Source organism: Neofelis nebulosa, chromosome 17, assembly GCF_028018385.1.
Source record: "Neofelis nebulosa isolate mNeoNeb1 chromosome 17, mNeoNeb1.pri, whole genome shotgun sequence".
Taxonomy (NCBI): Eukaryota; Metazoa; Chordata; class Mammalia; order Carnivora; family Felidae; genus Neofelis; species Neofelis nebulosa.
In genome coordinates, this window is record NC_080798.1 from 44746912 (window position 1) to 44769113 (window position 22202).

A 22202-nucleotide genomic window follows, 5' to 3' on the forward strand; every position below is an offset into this window, starting at 1 on the left:
TGTCTTTAAAAATAAGCAAACCCTGGGGGCGCCTGGGTGGCGCAGTCGGTTAAGCGTCCGACTTCAGCCAGGTCACGATCTCGCGGTCCGTGAGTTCGAGCCCCGCGTCAGGCTCTGGGCTGATGGCTCGGAGCCTGGAGCCTGTTTCCGATTCTGTGTCTCCCTCTCTCTCTGCCCCTCCCCCGTTCATGCTCTGTCTCTCTCTGTCCCAAAAAAAAAAAAAAAAAAAAAAAAAAGACGTTGAAAAAAAAAATAAGCAAACCCTGGAAACATCTTCTGGAGGAAGAGTTTGGGATTAATTATTAACTGATGGCTAAGGCAGGTTCTGAGCCAAACCCAGGTCTCCACCCAGGAATGATTTTTAATTCCTTCTTTGAATCCAGAGTTGGACTCGGATGACAGAAACCTCTTCCTGATAACATAATGAGCAGTGGCTTCATGAACATTTGTGCAGTCAGAGGTTACTCTCCTACTTCACTGTCCAGAGAAAGCAAACCCTGGCTTAAAAAAAAAAAAAATGGCTCACGTATGACGTGATGCTTTTCTGGTTACAGCAGTTACCCGTGGTCCATCTAAAAGACTGAGTGCGTGCATCCTGGGTTCACCTTGTTTCCTGTCTGTCCAGACCAAGAACTGGGACCCGAGGAGGGTAGGACACTTAATCTCTGACACGGCACAAATGGCAAGTTATAAGTAAATGGGCAAGCTGAATGGAAACTTTCCTTCCTTTTATTGGTTTTGTTCTATCCTGAAAGTTATTTTGGCAACATTTGGTGCGGTTTTGGTGCTTTGTGTACAGTAAACGGGCCCAGTTCCTTCCCAGAGCCAGTTTCACACATTGCTCCTTTTAACAGATCGAAGGCTCTGTGTGAAGAGTAAATGAAAAGAACATTTATGTAAACATGACTGTGATCCAGGTAATAATTATTCCCCTGTAAACTTTGAAAAAGTGCTTGGGAGAGAGTGCCCTTCCAGGACTGAAATTAAAGAGATTCTTCCCTTCCTGGGAGCACAGGGCTATAGCCGGTTGATCAAGGCAGCAGTTCTGCTGATCATCTGCCAATGGCCAGGGCTTGGTGTTTACAGTATTGATATTCTTCATTAAAGACATTTAATAAGAATTCAGCATTTGTTAGCGGCGCCTGGGTGGCTCAGTCGGTTAAGCGTCCAACTCTTGGTTTTGGCTCAGGTCATGATCTCATGGTTCGTGAGTTCGAGTCCCACATCGGGCTTGGTGCTGACAGTGCAGAGCCTGCTTGGGATTCTCTCTCTCCCTCTCTCTCTCTCAAAATAAATAAGCTTAAAAAAGATTTAAGGAATTCAGCATTTGTTGGACAACGTTTACAATGTCAAAAGAGATGGTGGCTTAGAGGGACTTCCAAATAAGTCATAGGTTTATAAATGGTCTCTTCCCCCCAAACACTTCCTTCTTTTCTCTCAGACAGTATAGTTGCTGCTCCTCATTTCATTCTTAGAAGACGGGATCCTCTCGGGCTCCACAGTGGTTTCCTGGGTCTGCCTAACAAAGTGCCACTGGCAACAGAACTTTGTTGTCTGGTAGTTTTGGAGACCTAAAGGTCCAAAATCAAAGTGTTACAGGGCCATGCGCCCTCTGAAACCTGTAGGGAAGTTCTTCCTTCCTTCTCGCTTCCGGTGCTTTGCAGGCAGGCTTCGGCATTTATTGGCTTGTAGCCACATCGCTCCAGTCTCTGCCTTTGTTGTCACATGTGTTCTCCTTGTGTGTCTCTGTCTTCACATGGCTTCCTTCTTCTCAGGACACCAGTGCTGGATTAGGGCCCCCCTACTCTACTATGACCTTAACTAGTCACATCAGAACAACCATTTCCAAATAAGGTCACATTCTGAGGTACTGGGGGTTAGGACCTCATGGTATCTTTTTGGGGGGGAACACATGTTTCAACCCATAATTCCATAGTGCTCTCTCTTTTGTGCTTATGCTTCTCCACCTCTTCATCACTGCCACATCTTAAGAAGCCTGTTCTGGGGGGTGCCTGGTGTCTCAGTCCGTTAAGTAGCCGATTCTTGATCTCAGCTCGGGTCATGATCTCATGGTTTGTGAGTTCAAGCCCCACATTGGGCTCTGTGCTGACAGTGCAGACCCTGCTTGAGATTCTCTCTCCCTCTCTCTGCCCCTGCTCTACTTGTTTTCTCTCTCTCTCTCTCTCAAAATAAATAAATAAACTTAAAAAATTTTTTTTAAAAAAGAAACCTGTTCTGTGTAGGGTATCTCTTCTTTGTCACACTCTTACTTTTTTTTTTTTTGTCTGCTTTAAGGGCCTGTACCACATACTGTACCCTCAGGAAGACCAGAGAAGCAGTGTTTGTGACATGCTTACCTTGAAAGAACTTAATTCTGACACTTGACTAGAAAGAATAAGGAGGAGCATAGAATAATTTTTTGGACTCTTGGCCTTGGTGCAAATCTCTTAACCCCCCTGAACCTCATTTGCACATCCGTCCCATCCCCCTGACACAGATGTGGCAAGAATTAGAAGGGATAACTTGGCAAATGCTTCACACTGTGAAGGGTTGCCAATATGAAAGATGACAGTGATGATGACTACGACTCATCTCGGGTGGTGGCAGTATTGTCATTGCTATTACTACCCCCACCGCCACCACCACGGCCACTACTACTATGTCATCCTTAGATTTTCTGGGGTTTTGAACAATATTTTTAAATCCACCAAAGGTAATTTCATATTTGCTCTGAATGAATAGGCAAGTATTTCCTGACTGGAACTTTTAGAACCTTACACTTTGTCACGCCAGGCTCACACCATTGGTCATCTCAGACTTGGGAAGATAGACTTTATTATGTGGAATCCAGCCTTCTAACTCTGTGCAAGGATCTCATGATTGCATATGCCACCTCGTTCTTCCTCATGGACAACGACTCGACTGGAAAAGTATAAGAACCTAGATGCTTTGGGGGCACTTGGGCGGCTCAGTTGGTTAAGCATCTGATTCTGGATTTCAGCTCAGGTCACGATCTCACAGTTCGTGAGTCCAAGCCCCACGTCAGGCTCTACGCTGACAGTGAGAAGTCTGCTTGTGATTCTCTTTCTCTGCCCCTCCCCTGCTCATACCCTCTCTCTCTCTCAAAATAAATAAATAAAACTTAAAAGGGGGGGCGGCGCCTGGGTGGCTCAGTCGGTTGAGCTTCTGACCTGGGCTCAGGTCATGATCTCACGGTTCATGAGTTTGAGCCCTGCATCAGGCTCTGTGCTGACAGCTTGGAGCCTGGAGCCTGCTTCAGATTCTGTGTCTCTCTGCTCCTTCCCTGCTTGCACTTTATCTCTCCGTCAAAAATAAATAAACATCAAAGAGGGAGAGAGAGAGAGAGAGAACCTACATGCTCTGCAGTTACTGAACCAAAGGACTTAATATATGTCCAGACATGATTTGACTTCCAACACTCCCTTTCTTCTGTATCACTATGAGGCAGTGGTTATAGCACCACAAAATAATAATAATGCCGTTTGCTTTCATAAAGCAGACACTGAGCTAGGTGCATTATTGGACTATCTCAGTTGATTCTCTCAGGAGCACTGAGGGGTAGGTGTCCCCATTTTACAAATGACTAAAGGAAGACCCTCAGAGATTAACCTGTACTCTACCTGGCTTTTCTGTTCCCTAACTTTATTTTTGAGAGACAGCATGAGCAGGAGAGGTACAGAGAGAGAGGGGGACAGAGGATCCGAAGCTGGCTCCGTGCTCACAGCAAAGGGCCCAACGTGGGGCTCAAACTCACGAACCGTGACATCATTACCTAAGCTGAAGTCATACTCTCAACCAACTGAGCCACCCATGTGCCTCTGGGCCACTGACTTTTTAAAGAAAGAGTAAACAGGGGAGCCTGGCTGGCTCGGTCAGGAGAGCATGCGACTCTTGATCTCACAGACATGAGTTCAAGCCCCACAATGGGTGTAGAGTTTACTTAAAAATAAATAGAATAGAGTAAAATAAAATAAAATAAAATAAAATAAAAGCAAATAAAGATTATTTTAAAGCAAATAAGTACACCAGTAGTTGATGAAAGTATCCACTAAGCAATCACCAGTTTCTTTGCCATGGTGAGAATATTTAAAGTAACATTTTAGTTAATCAAGACTTGTACCAAGTTCCATTTCCTAATCAGCCATCTACGTTTCCTGTAAATAACAAAGTTCTCATCACTTCTGTGTGGCAAGGGGTTGCCAGAAAAACTATGGTGATTTTTTACACCTGTTATGTATGTTTAGAAGCTTGTCTTATTCTGTTAAAGCCCAATATAATTTTCTATCTTTTCCTTTCTAAGACCCAGTCAGACCAGAAGCACAACTTCTCAAATGTTCGTTCCCACACAGTAACAATCAAATGTTTAGTCATTAATGAATGCCTGTTTTCCCAAGGATCTCTACCATCTGTCAAATACAAGATTTGTATATGGGATAGTAATTCAGATATCATACCCTTACATCACTGAGTTAAAGAGGGTTTATAGCTAGAAAACCCTGGATAGTATCCAGGGCATTTTTCAGGGGCGTATTTGTCCCAGGATCTGAGCTAGCGTCTGAGAGAGGAAGGCTAGAAGGTGTCAGGCGAGGAGTGTGCCAGGCTGGAGTCAGAGCCAACCTAAGGGAAGTTGAATGGGAGAAAGGCAAGGCCGGGTCCAGGCAGATGAAGACACTCCCACCAGGCCACGGCTGCTGATCTAAAGGGAGGTAAATGAGGGGTGCCTGGGTGGCGCAGTCGGTTAAGCGGCCAACTTCAGCCAGGTCACGATCTCGCATCTGTGAGTTCGAGCCCCGCGTCGGGCTCTGTGCTGACAGCTCAGAGCCTGGAGCCTGTTTCCAATTCTGTGTCTCCCTCTCTCTCTGCCCCTCCCCCGTTCATGCTCTGTGTCTCTCTGTCCCAAAAATAAATAAAAAACATTGGAAAAAAAATAAATAAATAAAGGGAGGTAAATGAGTGCTGTGTTCATTGATAGCATAATAGCCCCATTCCCCCTTGCCTCGTATTTTGTTTAATCTCATTTAATCTTAAATGGAGGTATAACTCGTATCTATAAAATTCACCTTTTTAAAGTGTGCATTTCAGGGTTTTTAGTGTTTTATAAAATTGTTCCAACACCACCACCATCTAATTCCAGGGCATTTTCATTACCCCCCAAAAGAAGCCTTGTAGCCAAGAGCAGTCATTACCCGCCATTTCCCCGCTTGTCCCCAGCTCCTGGCCACCACCAATCTACCTATTGTCTATGGATTTGCCTTTTCTAGACATTTCATATCAAAGGAATCACATAATATATGGCCTTTTGTGCCTGGCTCTTTTCACTTAGCATAATGCAGTCAAGGTTCATCTTGTATTGTAGCCTACATTGGGATTTCATAACCTTTTATGGATGAATAATATTCCATTGTATGAATATACCATGTTTGTTTATCCATTCATCAGTTGATGGACATTTGGGTTATTTCCACTATTTGGCTATTTTAAATAATGTTGCTGTGAACATTTGTGTGCACACTTTCATGCAAACATATGCTTTCATTCTCATGAGTATATGCCTAGGAGTGGAATTGCTGGGTCATATGGTATCTCTGCATTTACCTTTTTCAGGAGCTGCCAGACTGTTTTCCAGCTGCATCATCTCCCATTCTCAGCAGCAATGTCTGAGGGTCCAAATCCTCCACAGTCTGATTAACACTTGTTACTGTCTTATCATTTGCTAGGATTATCGCCACCCTAGTGAGTGTGAGGTGGTGTAGTTTAAATTTGCATTTCCCTGGTGGCTAAAGATGTTGAGCATTGTTTCATGGATTTATTAGCCATTTGGATATCTGCTTTGGAGAAATGTCTATTCAGAATCTTTGCCCATTTTTTAAATTGGGTTACTTGTCTTTTTATTGTTAGTGTGTTTGTTTTTATTTTTTTTTAATTTTTTTTAACGTTTTATTTATTTTGGAGACAGAGAGAGACAGAACATGAACAGTGGAGGGTCAGCGAGAGGAGACACAGAATCTGAAACAGGCTCCAGGCTCCGAGCTGTCAGCACAGTGCCCGACGCGGAGCTTGAACTCACTGACCGTGAGATCATGACCTGAGCCGAAGTCAGCCGCTTAACCGACTGAGCCACCCAGGCGCCCCATATGTGTGTTTGTTTTTTAATTGGGATTTTCATATCTAAAAATGTCATTCATAGTTTTACAAAGCTTAAATCAAAGATCCATAGTCCCATCCTCCCTTTTACCCTCCATTCTCTCTTCCCATTAGCAACTGTTTTCAACTTGATTAGCTGTTTCTTTAAGTGTTTACTTCCATATTTCTTTTTTTAAATGTTTATTTTTGAGAGAGAGAGAGAATGAGTGGGGAGGGACAGAGAGAGATGGAGACACAGAATCTGAAGCAGACTCCAGGCTCCAAGCTGTCAGCACAGAGCTCAACGTGGGGCTTGAACTCATGAGCCATGAGATCATGACCTGAGCCAAAGTTGGATGCTTAACTGACTGAGCCACCTACGCACCCTAACTTCCATATTTCTTTATTTTTATTTTTTTATTTCTAGAGAGAGACTGTCTGCAAGTCAGGGGAGAGGGACAGAGACAAAGAGAGAGAGAGAGAGAGAGAGAGAGAGACTGACTTTTAAGCAGGCTCCACTTGCAGTGCAAAGCCTGACGCGGGGCTCAATACCACGACCTGAGCTGAAATCAAGAGTTGGATACTCAAAACTAGGGGCACCTGGGTGGCTCAGTCAGTTAGGCATCCAACTTTGACTCAGGTCATGATCTCACTGCTCATGAGTTCGAGCCCTGCGTTGGGCTCTGTGCTGACAGCTCAGAGCCTGGAGCCTACTTCGGATTCTGTGTCTCCCTCTTTCTCTGCCCCTCTCTCACTCACGCTCTGTCTCTCTCACTCTCTCGCAAAAGTAAACATTAAAAAATTTTTTTTTAAAAGTCAGATGCTCAACTGACTGAGCCACCCAGGTGCCCCTACTTCCATATTTCTAAGTAGCATGCTTACATTGCTATTTCTTGATTTTTCAACACACTTTTTGACTTCCTGCTAGATCTAATATGTACAAGTGGGACTTCGTCAGTGATTATGTTCCTAAGGTCCAGAAGACTGGCCTGCAGTGAGAATCAATGAAGCAGCATAGTGGCTTAGACTTAGAATGTAGATTCTAGAGCTAGAATGTCTAGGATTGAATCCTAGCTTTACAATTTACTGGCAGTGAGACCCTGCACAAGTTAGTTAACCTCTCTGTGCCTCGATTTCCTCATCTGTAAAAATGAGGATAATCATAGTACATAGGGTTGTTTTTTAAAATTAAATGACCAGGGGGTGCCTGGGTAGCTCAGTCGGTTAAGTATCTGACTTTGGCTCAGGTCATGATCTCACCGTTCATGAGTTCGAGCCCCGCATTGGGCTGTGTGCTGACAGCTCAGAGCCTAAAGCCTGCTTCCGATTCTGTGTCTCCCTCTCTCTCTCTCTCAGCCCCTTCCCAGCTTGAGTTCTCTTTCTCTCTCTCTCTCTCTCTCTCAAAAATAAACATTTAAAAATTTTTTAAGATTTTTTAATTAAATGACCTTATGTATATAAAGCATTTAGAACGTATAGGTTCTAAAAGCTCAATATGTATTAGTATTATTATTAATATGCCCCAAATATATGCACTCTCCTTCCCCATTTTCCCTATACAATTACATTACAGTTTTTGCTATATCAACATTTAGTGTTTATGTTACTATGACTGTAAATATTATCCACAACTGAGCCATATTATCTACTATGGTTACATTTCCTTTCTTGTATGAATTTTGGATTTTTCTGATGTTAATAAATGTCTCAGGTTTATTTTTGTTACTTTTCTGTGAACCTATTACCAATTTGTCCCCCATGCTAAATGTTTATAAATCTCTTAAAAGATTCAAACATATCAAGTGCTCTAATAGTTTCACCTTCTGAGAGACATATCTCCTATAATCTTTCATTCGCTTGCTCTTGTGTGGACTAGTTACTTTCTAAGACTACTGCAAGATTTAAGAACACAGCACTTACAAGTTAACGATGCTTTGTGTGCATGGGCAATACTTATGGACTGGTGAACTTTATAGGAGGGTGATGATATAGCCAAGTCATTTCATTAGGAGACTTACTTTCACTGGTAGACGTCAAGACTCTCTGAAGTTGTTTTCTTTGGGGCTGGTCAGAGAATTGTCTGTTCTTCTACCTAGAGGATGTGAGCCCCACTTATGGAAGATGAGTGGAAGAAGGAGGATGGCAGTCTTGTCATTTTGTATGCAGGTTTTCACTTAATCCTTCTATTTTTAACATGGTAGGCTCATCCTTATCGGTACCTAATGTCTGTCTATCCATAGTCTCTTTGGTTGGATCCTCTAAAAGGGTAAACTCCAAGCTTCTGCTGTGGTTGGGGAAGGGCAGTTACCTGGGTACACAAAATGGAAGGCATCAGGCCACCTACTTAGTACTCAAACAGACTTCCAACCAGGGCTTCTGTTCACCTCCATTTTAAGAGGTGAACTTTTTTGAGTTTCTGTGGTACATTAGGCTTGCTTCTGGGTTTAGTGAATCGATTTTTTATCCAAACCAAGACACTTTTGAGAGAGAAAGAGGACACTTATTAATTATGTAAGTGCAACAGATGTAAAACATATTAACCTGGGCAAATCAGGATTATGACCCTAGAATTCATCCATCTGCTTTCTAGCATCAAAACTTTTCTTGCTATTGCCTTGTTAGTGCTTTTTGTTCTGATAGCTTAATGCCATTTTTTCTCCCTTTGCTGTCCTTTTAGTGGGGTTCCAGGAAAGAGGACTGGTGTGTGCATGTGTTCAGTCCACCAGCTTTGAGATGGCAGCTTCTGTTCTTCCCTCTTATAGATGAAGAAAGTAGGTATGGAGGACATATGTGACTATAGTCAGAACTCTTTTGGTTTTAAGCAGCAGAAACCTAGTCTGTTTCTTTAAGCAACAGAAACTAGCTTAAGCAGAGAACTTTTTAGCCTGCGAGATCCAAAGAAGGGCTGAATAGTCATGTTGTAGGAAAATATGGATGGAGCTGGCTATCAGTGACTCCTAGAATCAGGAATTAAAATGCCCCATATCTTGTCTCTGCTTCTTCTGTATTTCATCTTTGTTCTTTTGCACTGGCATCTAGCTTTCCTCCTGTGGCAGCAATATGACCACTGACAGTGACCCATGGTTGCTCTTATACCCAACACTCAGAGATTCCCTCCCTACCTGGCCCCAAATGCAAAAATTCCAGGAAAGAAACTTAACATTCCAGCTAGGATCAGATGCCCGTCCCCCTATCGACCAACGTAGATGGGCCAGGTAGGGTATATGGAAATGCTGTTTTGTGTAAAACCACGTTCAGCCTCCATTGTACCCATCTGTGAGAGAAGAGCTGGGGTCAGTGCCTAGGAGTAGGGGATAGTCCCATAGATTGCCGCAACAGTAACTTGGCCAAATCCTATGACAGTAGTGATGGGTTTGAGAAATAAAGCCAAAAAGATTACAACTCAGTACCTTACTGTGACTGCTAAAATATCAACGTTCAACCTTTTCTAGTGATAACATACATGACAGTTTGGAAGCCCTGACATTTAAGACTGTACCCTTTCTGCCTCTTCTGCACCATCATTTGCATAGATCTACATATGTTAGAACTTGGTTTGTCTTCCTCTTCTGCATCAGACACACTATTTTATTTCCTGTAGGATAGCCTATTCTTTGCCCTTCTTATCCTTTTTTTTAAATTTTATTTTTACATAATCTCTATACCCAGTGTGGGGCTCAAACTCACAGCCCCAAAGTCAAGAGTCACATGCTCCTCCGACTGAGCCAGCCAGGCACCCCTTACCCTTCTTTCCTGATGTAAAAAGGCCAAGAAGAAAGAAGAAAGTATTGTCAAACTCAGAATTTACACACACACACACACACACACACACACACACACACACACATATATATAAAGTTTGTTTATTTTGAGAGAGAGAGAGAGAGAGAGAGAGAGAGCATGAGCAGGGGAGGGGCAGAGAGAGAATCCCAGGCAGGTTCCACACCATCAGCACAGAGCCTGACATGGGGCTTGAACTCACAACCTGCGAGATCACAACCTGAGCTGAAACCAAGAGTCAGATACATAACCACCTGAGCCACCCAGGCACCCCCAAGCTCAGAACTTTAGAATGTTAGAGGTGGAAGAGGACTTAGAGACTCCTTAATTTTATTTCACAAAAATTTTCCTTGGCTTATTAACTTATGAGTTGTTCCTCTGACATGAGGTCTTCATGGTCAAATAAGTTTGGAAAATGCTGCATATGACTATATGTTTTTCTCTTGGCGATTAGGTACATGTTAGCCTATTAAAGAGTCTGAGAAGGCCTGCAGCAAAGAAAACTAACAATTCCTCCACTCCTTTACCAAGGAACCCTTTTTTCATTATAAGCATGCCAAGTAATAATGTTCCATGGAACATACTTTGGGAAATAATCCAACTGCTTATTTTATGAATGAGGAAATAAAGTTCATGAAGAGACAGTGGTTACAAATTTCCAAAGCTAATGCCAGGAAGAACTAGCACTCATTTCCATTTGTTCCTGGTCGCTTGCATTGGCCAAGTGCTAATAAAAAGATAGCATCTCTCCCTCTTCCTTTTACTTAATTCACTCATTCACTTGGAACAAGGTTCATCTTATTCTCCAGGGTATCTTAGGTGACATCATAAAGGGAGCACAAGTTAAAGCACCAGATTTGGGAGTATCTACTGTCAGCTCCCTTTCTCTTGATCAGACCCAACACACTTTTATTATAACAAATTATTATACCAAATATTTTGTTGTTTCCCCTTTATTCTCCTGAAATGAAATTTGTAACTTCTTTACCTACATGTATATTTTATTTTATTTTTAATGTTTATTTATTATTTTGAAAGAGAGACAGAGCGTGAGCGGAGGAGGGACAGAGAGAGAGGGAGACACAGAATTGGAAGTAGGCTCCAGGCTTTGGCTGTTAGCACAGAGCCCGATGCAGGTCTTTAACCCATGGACTGTGAGATCATGACCTGAGCTGAAGTTGGTTGCTTAACTGACTAAGCCACGCAGGTGCCCCAACCTACATGTATATTTTAAAAAATCAACATAATGCCCCAACTATAATATATAAAGGAGGAATAAAAGGCTAAGAGTTTATAATAAAATAACATGGTTTCTTTTTTTATTTTCTTAATATTTATTTATTTTTGAGGGAGAGAGAGACAGAGCATGAGCAAGGGAGGGGCAGAGAGAGAGGGAGATACAGAATCCGAAGCAGGCTCCAGGCTCAAAGCTGTCAGCACAGAGCCCAACGCGAGGCTCAATCTCACAGACCGTGAGATCATGACCTGAGCTGAAGCCAGACCCTTAACTGACTGAGCCACCCAGGTACCCCCAAAATAACATATATTTTGATATATAAATGTCTAGGCCAACTCTAAGATATGATGAACTATTATTTGGTTGCTCTTGTATGTAGAGTCGTCATGAATGTAACACCTACAAATACAAAATCATACAGATATCAGACGAGCAGCTCAGAAGTACATTGTAGAGCTTGACTTTCCGAAAGAGTAAACTGCTCTCTATAAAATTCTAAACAAATGAAAATATTATTTTCTCTTAGTTTATATGGTAGTTGCAATTCTGAAACTCCATAAAAATACTTTGAGCATTTACTCTATGATAGCACTTATATCTAAGTGCTTTACATTAATTAATTCACTTAATCTTCATTGTCCATTTAAGTATGATTAATATCCCCATTTTATACATGAGGAAACTAACAGAGAAGATAAGTAACTTCCCCAACAACTAGTAAGTGGCAGAGCAGTAGTAGATAAACCCAGGCAGCACGGACAGGCCTGAAAGTTCAGTGACTGTCATCTGAAGGACTCAGCGACCAAATCACTTGGGCATTTTCTGCACAAATCAGCCAACAGAAGGCTGCTTCAGATCCTGGAAACCTGATACCCAAAAGGAAAACAGGCCAGACTACCTCCTGACAGCTTATTTACTGTCTGCCCTAGAGAAGGATGGAACAGTGAGAGGACAGTGTTTGGGGCTGGCCTTGGACCCAGGTGCCCTGACCTCCCAGGACCTGCCAGAGTGAACTCTTCACAGAGTAGAGACAGGAAGCAGCCCTGGCTTCCTTTTACCCTACCACATGTTCCACTATCTCTTGCCAAAAGTTCAGGCCAACCATGGACTACGCCATCCAGCAACTTCCCCCAGTGTATACAGAACTGAAAAAAGCAGGGAGCAGACCAAACACCTTCAGGGCTGCTAGGCTGGGTAGTAAGAGTCCTGGGACTTTCCTTCTGCCCTGCAGCCTGATTGGAATCATTTCTTCCTGTAATAATCAGATGGGCGTCTGGGTTGGAAAACCCACGTCTCTTTGCTTCATCCTCTGCAGGGAAGGAGTTCTGACCCTACCCTCCTTGGAGTGAATGACAGTCAGGATTGATGCTCTGGAGTCTGTTCCAGCTCATTGCTCATTGCTCCATGGTTTGTTTGCTCTTAGCAAATCTGCTCTGAATACATTGCATGTTCTCTGAGGGTTAGTATTTAATAATAGAACATTTATTAAGGGCTTATGTATGGCAGGCAAAGCACCAGCTTCTTCACATTCATGATCTTGTGGAATCCTCCTAACAACCCCTCTGAGATAAACATGCTTATTAACTCTATTTACAGATAAGAAAATTGAGGTCCAGAATACTTACATTTAGATGCACAGGTCACACAGCCAGTAAGAGGTAGAACTGAATACAAACTCAGGCTCCCTTGGGGCGCCTCGGTGGCTCGGTCGGTTAAGCGTCCGACTTCGGCTCAGGTCATGATCTCACGGTCTGTGGGTTCGAGCCCCGCATCAGGCTCTGTGCTGACAGCTCAGAGCCTGGAGCCTGCTTCAGATCCTGTGTCTCCCTCTCTCTGTGACCCTCCCCCGTTCATGCTCTGTCAATCTCTGTCTCAAAAATAAATAAACGTTAAAAAAAAAATTTTTTTTTTAAAAAACAAACTCAGGCTCCCTTATTGCCAGCTTGGCTGTTGTGACGGAACTAATTAGAACTGGCCTGAGATGATATTTGAGGAAGAGGTAAACTGTTACAGGTATATTGGGACAAACTTGCATTCCTACGACTTCTATTTCCTTAACCACTCCACTTGCTTCAACTCTGTAATTCTCCAGGGTTGACAGGTATTCATTCAGTCAGCATGGTAGGGGAACTGCAGCTAGAGAGATCTTTCTGAAATGCAAATCTGCTGAAGCCTAGTCCCCAGCTAACATTTTTACCCTGATCCATGAGATAAAAACCAGGCTTCTTCACATGACACACAAGGCCCTTTATATTCTGGATCTCCCCCCGACTTCTCTGTCTCCTCCGTACTTCTCCTCAAATGCCCTGACAACCTCATGCCAGCCCCAGATAATCTGCAGGCTGTTTCTTGCCGACATCTTGGTCTCTACTAAATGTTCGTTTATTTATTTTGAGAGACAAAGTGCATGAGCAGGGAAAGGGCAGAGAGGGAAAGAGAGGATCCCAAGCAGACTTCTGTGCTGTCAGCACGGAGCCTGACCTGAGCCAAAATCAAGAGTCAGATGCCTAAGCGACTGAGCCACCCAGGCGTGCCAGTCCCTACTATTTCTTATGCCACAAATGCCTTCTTTTCCCCTCACCTGTCCATCTGATTAGCTTTTTTTCATCCTTTAGGACTCTATTTAAATTTTACACTCTTTGTGAAAAGCCTTTCCTGGTTTCTCAGGTGAAATTAGTCCTCGCTTCTCCAGGCTCCACAGTACTTTACATATCAGCCCTGGACTAGAGGAGATAGTGTGATGATTTCTTCATGTCTGATGCCAACAGGTGACTGTGAACCCCTGAACACACCAGCCACCTTTTTTTTTTAAATTGTGGTAATAGAAACATAACACAGAATTTACCATCTTAACCATTAAAATATTTTTCTTTTATTTTTTTATTTTTAGAAAGAGAGCATGAGCAGGGGAGAGGGGCAGAGGGGGAAAGAGAGAGAATCCTAAGCAGATTCCACGCCTCTTGTGGAGCCCAACATGGGGTTCGATCCCACAACTCTGGGATCAGGTGCCCCTCATCTTAACCATTTTTAAATGTACAGTTCAGTAGCTTTAAGTATATTCATACTACTGGGCAACCAGTACCGCCACCCCTCCACGGAACTCTTTTCATCTCTGTACCCCTTAAATACTAACTCTCATTTTCCCCTCCCTCAGCGCCTGGCAATCCCCATTCCCTCTGTCTGTGTGAATTTGACTACTCCTTCCATTCACTTTTGTATTCCCCACATCTCACACACTGCTTTGCACAAAGTAAGTACTTAATGAATGTTTGTTGAGAGAGTGCACGAAATCTTTTCTCTAAGAAGCATGGAACACATCTCTTAAATTTCTTTCCACCTGCCTTTATGATAAATAGATTTGCTAGATCTTCAACTGGAAATTCTGGGATTTCCAAGCTCTTCCAGTGTTCAGGTTTCCCAAGAGCAGAAGTTGTCGAAACAAGTTCTCACTAGGAGGGAATTTTACCCTCCTTTACTTAGAAATGCCTAAAGTTTTCATTGCAGTTGGGTTGTAGACATGCTGTCCAAATCAGCTGGGAGAAGAAGAACTGAGGCAGAGTGACAGGATGCATATGGATGCTCCGCCAGAACCTTCTGCATTTCACAACTTGGCTTCTTGACACACACACACACACACACACACACACACACACACACACCATAGATATACTATGTGTGTGCTATATATATAGCAGTATATGTGTATGGGTATGTATATATATACACTTCTGTTCAAAGTTCTAACGCATGTATTTCCCTTAATTCCTCCCATCTGGGCAAAGGTTTCTGCCATAATTCCAGCTAACGTAGCAACAGAGACAGCTGCATTTGTTTTATCCTTTCATCTTCTTGAAGAACGCATGTTGGTAGCCTGTAACTTTCTATGTCTTCAGAATCGCACTTCACGTACACATTGTTTAAGAAGAAATTTTTTAAATATTTTGGAAAAACGATGCAGTGCCAATTTGTGGATCAGAAATGATTTTGAGGGGCACCTGGCTGGCTCAATTGGTGGAGCATGTGACCCTTGCTTTCAGGGTTGTGGGTACAAGCCTCGCGCTGGGTGTAGAGATTACTTAAAAATAAAATCTTTTTTTTTTTTTTTTTTAGAGAGAGAGCACAACTGGTAGAGGGAGAGAGAATCTTAAGCAGGCTCCATGCTCAGCACAGAGCCTGATGCAGGGCTCAATCTCATGATCCTGATATCATGACCTGAGCCGAAATCAAGAGTCGAATGCTTAATCGGCTGAGCCGCCCAGGTGCCCCTAAAAATAAGATCTTAAAATGATTTTGACCCCATTCCCTTTGGAAAATAAAAACCTGACTGTTGATAGTTAAGAAAATTCCAAGAAGTGTAATAGGTTATGTCCAAATCACGTCACCCTTATTAAACTGGCACTTAGATTTTTCCCAGGCAGTGTTGTTACTTTCGAAACCATGGTGTAACTCCTAGTCTCCCACCCAGGGTTTTTTCCTAACCTCCCACACTACTGCATCCTGGCTCCTTATTAGAGTCACCTGGAGAGCATAAAAATCATAAAAATAAATTAAAACATTTTTTAAAAAGCCCTTAGTCCTAACCCCTATGAATCTGAGTCTTAGGTGTGAGGTGGGGGCCCAGACATTTTAAACATTCTCCAGGGAATTGTAATGTGTAGCAAGGGTAGGAAATCACTACGCTAGAATGATGCTGTTGTGCAGAGGCAACATGTGGGCTTTGTAGCCATACTTTGGTGTGGGTAGCAGGGTTCTTCTTTCTGGTCTAGTCCACACCATGTACGTATTAGTACATAATGCAAACCCCATCAGGACCTCTGATGCGTCAGTGACTGGTTTTCTCTGGCCTTTGGTTCCTGAGGCATCGTGCACAGAGTCTAGAATTCCATTGAGTAGATGCCCTCAAGAGAGTGTCCTGTCCTTCCCCTGTGGACGATTTCAGCTAGACCTGAAACTGTGTGATCGGGGTTTGCCTGGGGTGATGCAGGATGCCCCAAAAGAAACCCAAACCTATGGTCAGCCAGTAACCCAGTTACAGCTCCCCCTGCTCCCTGCCCAGGCTCCATCCAAATAAACAACTTTGATGGGGCAGGGAAAAGGTCAGATTTTCTCCATCGCTTCCTTTTGCATATTGGATTTCCTGGTAACTGCACATATTTAAAAGCAAGGTTTATAGAGTTAGCCCTGACGCAGGTTTGAACTCTGGCGTGTCCTGGAGCAAGTCACTGAAACCGCTCTAAATCCTCTTTTCCCTAATTTTAAACTGAACCTAACAGCACCTGTCTTATAGGATTAAATGAGATACTGTGTGCGAAGGGCTTAGCACGGTGACTGAAACGTCATATAAACACTCAGTAAGTAAATGGTAGTAGTGAGCCTTTTGCAGGCATTCATCCCGTGGGAGGCATCAAGCTCAGGCGGGGAGCAGGACTGGGGTCCCTTAGCAGGGTGTTTGCTGGGGAGAGCCTCCCAGGCCAGCAAAGTGGAGCCCTTTCCCCACGCGAGGTCACGGAGCACAGTTTAAAAGCTGAGATTGTAATCACCTTTTAAGGACAAAGCTCCCCATCTCCTCTCCCACAAGCAGCAGCCTGCTGCCTTTGCACACACTCCGGCCATTTTTCCTGCCTTCTTTGTTCTATTTCCGTGCCTGTGGGGGTGAAGGAAAGCTGCCGCCTTCCTCAGGTTGCTATTTAAAGACATTGTGAAAGATGCTGCGGCGACCGCTCCTGGCCCTGCCACTGAGAGAGGGATACAGCCCAGTGGGCACGGGTCTGGCCCCTCGAAGCCCTGGATAGCGTGCCTCAGCCTCAGCCAGCCTAAGGGCACGCCGTTAGGGGTTGTGTCGGTGAGTCTGATCGCCCACTTTTTGTTTAGGACTCCCGAACTCTCACCCCTACCAGGGGTTAACCATAGTGTCTGTCTTGGTCTTTGTCCCTAAACTGCCAACCTGCCTACGTCCCTGCATTTTCGGCACTTGACCAGTTAAAAATCTCCCCCTTCGTTCTTCAGTGAAAATCACACATGATACTCCCCTCATCCTCTCCCCACCCTTTCTCCAATTTGCACTTGAGATACCCTCCGCATTTAACAGCCAGACACAAACCAGAAAGGGTAAAAATGCCATTTATCTCTAGGTCTAGCAGAGAAAAATACTTTGGAAATAAAAGGGTTTTGAAAAGCTCAGTAACCTCCGGTTAATAATAATGCTTCCGTGAACTTCAGCATGTTTGAGAGTCTCTGTCAGGCATGGATAGAAATCTCTTAGACAATAGTAATCCTGTCTTTCCTTGCCGACCTTTCCATCGTTTTTTCAGTGAGGTGTCTCAAAAGCCCAGTCTTTCTATTTGAATCAGTCTTAATTTCTTTTTCATACACCCATCAAAGTGAAGGTTTGGGTTTTGTCAGTAAAGCATTTATTCTTTGTCAGGCCAGAGCTCCCTGAATGATGTCCGAATTGTCTACCCTCTTTCTCCTTCCCCAATTTATTTGTTTCCTGCCCATTATCTTAGAGAGGCTACACGCTTCCAAGACCTCAGAGCCTGGCTCCTGTCTGATTGCCCAGCAGAGTTCTTTCTGGTGTCTGCAGCCCTGTGGAATAACATGGGCAGTTGTCAGGAACCCATTGTCAGGGACCGGTTCTGGCCCTGATCCTGCACTCAGACTGCATTAAATCCCTTTTCTCCTTCTTTCACCTGTTCTTCTAATTCCCCTTCGTCTTCCTAACACATTTTTTTTCTTTTTTTTTGGCCTCTGCTCCCTTTCATTTTCAGAGCCGTGCCTTTCCCCTCATTTTCTTAGCCCCGTGGTGGTAAATCCAATTATTTCAATGTCAGAGTAATAATAGCAACACTACTTTGAATTATGTATCACTTGGCTTATCATAGCAGAGTACTCTCACATGCATCGTCTCTTTTGATCCTACAATCAACCTGTAAGGTAGGCAGTGTGCTTTTACGCTGCCCACTTCGGCAGAGGGAACATAATAGCCACTTCACGAGGCAGGAAAATGTAGTCATTAATAAAGAACACTGGCTTCAAGTCAGGCTGCCAGGGTCGGAATGCTGGCTTTGCTTGTTACTAGCTGTGTGGCCGTGGGCACATTGGAGATAATAATAGTACCTCTCTCATTGCATTGTTGTGAGGATTAAGTGAGTTACTATAGATGAGATGCTTAGAACCATACCTGGCGCATAACAGGTATTATGTAAGGATTGGCTGTTGTTATCATTCATTCATTCATTCATTCGTCAAAAATTTTCTACACACCAGGGGCGCCTGGGTGGCTCAGTCAGTTAAGCATCTGACTCTTGGGTTTGGCTCAGGTTATGATCTCATGGTTCAAGAGTTCGAGCCCCAAGTAGGTCTCTGTGCTGACAGCACAGAGCCTTGCTTCGGATTCTTTCTCTCCCTCTCTCTCTGCCCCTCTCCCCAACCTCTCAAAATAAGTAAATAGACACACACACAAAAATGTACCAAACGCCAGAGCTGCTACATGCCAGGCTCTGTCCTAGGCCTCAAGGATAGAAGAGTAACAAGAAGGACACAGATTACAGTATTAGTGGGGGAGACTGGCACCCCCCCACACACACTTATTTAGCATTCACCATACACAGGTCTTTGTGCTTGGATCTTTACAGACATTAACTCTCATTCTTACCGCCTTACAAGGAGGCAGTATTATCCCCATTTTGCAGATGAGATCACTGGGATTCCTAGAGCTGAAGTCTTTTGCTCAAGATTCTCTAGCTAGTGACTGGGAGCATCAAAATTCACCCCACCTGATCCACCTGCCTCTGGGTCATTAGGTTCAGCTCTGCACGTCTGTCTCCCCCACCCAGTGGTGAGCTCCTGAAGGGCGGGCACAGGTCCTCTTACCCAGAATGCTTAGCAGAGCCTCCTGCACATGGTTTGGGAAAAGGTGGCTGAGTTGTGCTCTGTTGATGATCCTTGACTCTCTGTACTTAGCCCCATCTGTCCACTCTCACTGCCCTCAGCCACCAAGTCATACACTGGTCTTAACAGGGAGGCACAGTCATCAAAATGAGGGCCCTTAGCAGTTGGCCTGTGGCTTTCTGACAGATTCATCCTATGCCAAACGCTTATTCCAATATTTTGTAAACAGAACTAGGCAGATTCTGGGGTCTTCTCCTTTTCTGAGCCTCAACTTAGAGAATCTTTTTGCCTGCCAGGCCAGTTTCTACCCACTAACTCCAGTTTTCACCACCACCAACCCCCCATTCTCTTGTCTGCCCCTACCTTTTATTTCAATGTCTAAATGTCCCTGTTTCTGTCTTTGTGCCCAATATTTTTTCTTAGCCACAATGGTAGGTTGATAGGATTGTATGGAATTTAGTTTTCTTTCTTTCTCATCCTTTTTTTGCCTTATCTGTTGGTTCTATGGGAAGATTGGATTTCTAGGTACAATTAGTGTATGCTAGCATTTAACTTTTTTATCCTTTTATATTTAAAAATTGGGGGGTGGCGCGCGCCTGGGTGGCTCAGTCAGTTAAGCGTCCAACTTCAGCTTAGCTCATGATCTTGCAGTTTGTGAGTTCAAGCCCCGTGTCGGGCTCTGTGCTGACAGGTTAGAGCCCGGAGCCTGCTTCAGATTCTGTGTCTCTCTGTCTGCCCCTCTCCCACTCTCTCTCTCTCTCTCTCTCTCTCTCTCTCTCTCAGAAATAAATAAACATTAATTAAAATTTTTTAAACATTTATTTATTTCTGAGAGAGAGAGAGAGAGCATAGGGAGGGGAAGAGAGAGAGGGAGACACAGAATCTGAAGCAGGCTCCGGGCTCTGAGCTGTCAGCACAGAGCCCAACACAAGGCTTGAACTCACAGACCACAAGATCATGACCTGAGCTGAAGTTGGATGCTTAACTGACTGAGCCACCCAGGCGCCCCTATCCTTTTAAATTTAGCGGCCCATTTTCCCTTAAACATTAAGAAATTATAGATGGGAAATCCTCTGTTAGATAACATCTTTCTAGAGTTTATATTTCTGTAAATGTCTTACTTGTGACCATTTGTGTTGTGTCCTGTCCCACATAATAACAGAAGAATAGCAATTTCATCCACCTAAATTCCATTTGTAAAATCACCTTGAAGTATAAAAGACTTAAAATATTAAAATAATTTGGGGCGCCTGGGTGGCTCAGTTGGTTAAGCACCTGACTTCGGCTCAAGTCACGGTCTCACGGTTCATGAGTTCAAGCCCCACATCGGGCCTCGTGCTGATGGTTTGGAGCCTGCTTGGGATTCTCAGTCTCCCTCTCTCTCTCTGCCCCTCCCCAGCTTGCAGTCTCCCTCTCTCTCTCTCTCAAAAATAAATAAACATTTAAAAAAATTTTAATATTAAAATAATTTGTGAAAAATGTAAATGAATCTAATTACAAAATGTCTTTACAAATGGAGCTTGTATTAGGTACTTTTTTGACTAGAGGCTTGTTTTCTTCCTCTGTTCCAGATATTATAGGTTGTGGTTATATTGCTTTTATAATCAAATAAATAAATACATTTAGGAATTAAAAAGAAGAAAGATACTTGCCATTTATTTCTTCTTTTGATCTTAACTCAAAGATATAAATAACAACCACTTCAAGGATGTTTAGAGTCAAGGTCATTGAAAGAGTCAAAACTGCTTTCCTGCTTTGCCATTGAAAATGCACCTGTGTGCCCAAGGCAGTCTTTTGCTCACACCGTTTCCTTATTAGTATGCCCTGCCTCATCTGGTCTTTTGTAAGCCATGTCTAACCCTAAAGATTGCCCTTGTCCCTGAAGCATCAGCTTTGTGTGCTTCAAGGAGCTGAGAGGAAGGGGGAGGGGAGGGGAGAAAGTGTGTGTGTGTGTGTGTGTGTGTGTGTGTGTGTGTGTGTGTGTGTGTTTGCGTTGTAGATGCTGCTTTTAGGCAACAGGCTTGAGCAGTGGAAACCTGAGAAAGGTAAAAGGGCCCACAGTGACCCCAGGCTGAATTGCAGACAGGTTCATTAGGCAACCCACCTCAAAATATGTTGACCAATGGACTACTTACAACCAGGCACAGGTACCCAAAAGAGGAAAATTCCATATGTTCCCATATCTTCTCTTTTCCCCTCCTTAACTACAGCCCCATCACTGCCAACTGGCCGACTGTCTCCTTTGCTGTCCTGCCCGCTGATCCTTTGCAGTGTGTTCAATAAACTTTTCTCTCCTTTGTTCTCCTTTGGTTGAACTCTTCCACCACCCACATTCTGATCAGGTCCACCCCCCCACGTGTGTGTGTGTGTGTGTGTGTGTGTGTGTGTGTGTGTGGCATGCAAGCTCAAAATTCTTTTAATAAAACACCTGAATGAACCCCACCCCTTTCCAAAGAGTTTTCAGACCAAGAACCTAGGTACTTGTTTAAGATATCCCTGGCTCAGGAGCTTCTCAGATGGTGAAAATGTTTCTTTCAACCATCAGCTACAAAAAGCTAAGCTAGATCTCCTCCGTATGAGAGCACCCACCCCCACTCACACCTTTACCCCCTCTACGTTTCCCTGGAGTCCTTGGGCCTTGATGCTTGAGGCGGGGAGGAAGAGCAGGTGTGTTGAACTCTTAATGAAAGGTTTCCTCCATGGGATTGCCTATATCCTGCCCACCACAGTGGCTCCTGTGAGTAACTTTACCTTTGAACTCTCCTTGTATTCAGCCCCTGATCCGTGGGATTTGGTGACAATCCCTGGCTGGCAGGAAGCTTTGATCCTTGGGGAGTCCAGAGGAAGTCCTGTGATGTGTGGGATCCCCAGCGATACAGGGAATGGGAAGAAGCCTTGCCAGGGTGGATTGCTAAAATAGACCCATTAATTAAGAAGGAGCCTTTGCCTAACACTCAGTTACCCAAAAAAGGAGATCCGGTAATTGATAACAAGGAACTCAGCACCCCTCAAGTATGAAGTGGTGTTGGCACAAGTATTATTGTTATTTTAAGGACACAGCAGTGCCAAGGGGAAAATTCCTACCCACACCAGGAAAGAGCAGAGTACCTTAGCAGAACAGAATGCCTTAGAAGCTCCCTTTTTAACAAGT

At 43.7% G+C, this 22202-nt stretch overlaps 1 protein-coding gene across 5 annotated transcripts in view; it reads left to right on the top strand.

The window, feature by feature from the left end:
* The window catches only part of TANGO6 (transport and golgi organization 6 homolog), a 195019-nt gene that overhangs the window by 164704 nt on the left and 8113 nt on the right, over positions 1 to 22202 (top strand). The window lies entirely within an intron of this gene.